Source organism: Trichechus manatus, unplaced genomic scaffold (genome assembly GCF_000243295.1).
Source record: "Trichechus manatus latirostris isolate Lorelei unplaced genomic scaffold, TriManLat1.0 scaffold00282, whole genome shotgun sequence".
Lineage (NCBI taxonomy): Eukaryota > Metazoa > Chordata > Mammalia > Sirenia > Trichechidae > Trichechus > Trichechus manatus.
In genome coordinates, this window is record NW_004444218.1 from 1,180,011 (window position 1) to 1,181,248 (window position 1,238).

The following is a 1,238-nucleotide window of genomic DNA, read 5'->3' on the forward strand; positions in this document are numbered from 1 at the left end:
TGGATGGAATACATAGGAATCAAATCGACCACATCTGTGGAAAGAGACAATGGAAGAGCTCAATATTATCAGTCAGAAAAAGGCCAGGGGCTGACTGCAGAACAGACCATCAGCTGCTAATATGCAAGTTCAAGTTGAAGCTGAAGAAAATTAGAACAACTCCACAAGAGCCAAAGTACGACCTTGAGTATATCCCATCTGAATTTAGAGACCGTCTCAAGAATAGATTTGACGCATTGAGCACTAACAACCGAAGACCAGACGAGTTGTGGAATGACATCAAGGACATCATACATGAAGAAAATAAGAGGTCATTAAAAAGACAGGAAAGAAAGACCAAAACAAGTGTCAGAAGAGACTCTGAAACTTGCTCTTGAAGGTTGAGTAGCTGCAGTAAACGGAAGTAAATGATGAAGTAAAAGAACTGAACAGAAGATTTCAAAGCACAGCTTGAGAAGACAAAGTAGAGTATTATAATAAAATGTGCAAAGATCTGGAGCTAGAAAACCGAAAGGGAAGAACACACTTGGCATTTCTCAAGCTAAAAGAACTGAAGAAAAAAATTCAAGCCTCGAGTTACAATAGTGAAGGAATCTATGGGCAAAATACTGAATGATGCAGGAAGCATCAAAAGAAGCTGGGAGGAATACACAGAGTCACTATACCAGAAAGAATTGGTTGACGTTCAGCCATTTGAGGAGGTAGCATATGATTAAGATCCGATGGTATTAAAGGAAGAAGTCTAAGCTGCACTGGCAAAAAATAAGGCTCCAGGGATTGACAGAATACTAACTGAGATGTTTCAAGAAACAGATGCAGCCCTGGAAATACTCACTGGTCTATGCCAAGAAACTTGGAAGACAGCTACCTGGCCAACTGACTGGAAGAGATCCATATTTATGCCTATTCCCAAGAAAGGTGATTCAACTGAATGTGGAAATTATCGAACAATATCATTAATATCACACACAAGTAAAATTTTGCTGAAGATAATTCAAAAACGGGTGCAGAAGTACATTGACAGGGAACTGCCAGAAATTCGAGCCTCATTCAGAGGAGGACTTGGAAGAAGGGATATCACAGCTGATGTCAAATGGATCCTGACTGAAAGCAGAGAATACCAGAAAGATGTTTACCTGTGTTTTACTGACTATGCAAAGGCATTCGACTGTGTGGATCATAACAAATTATGGATAACATTGCAAAGAATGGGAATTCCAGAACACTTAATTGTGATC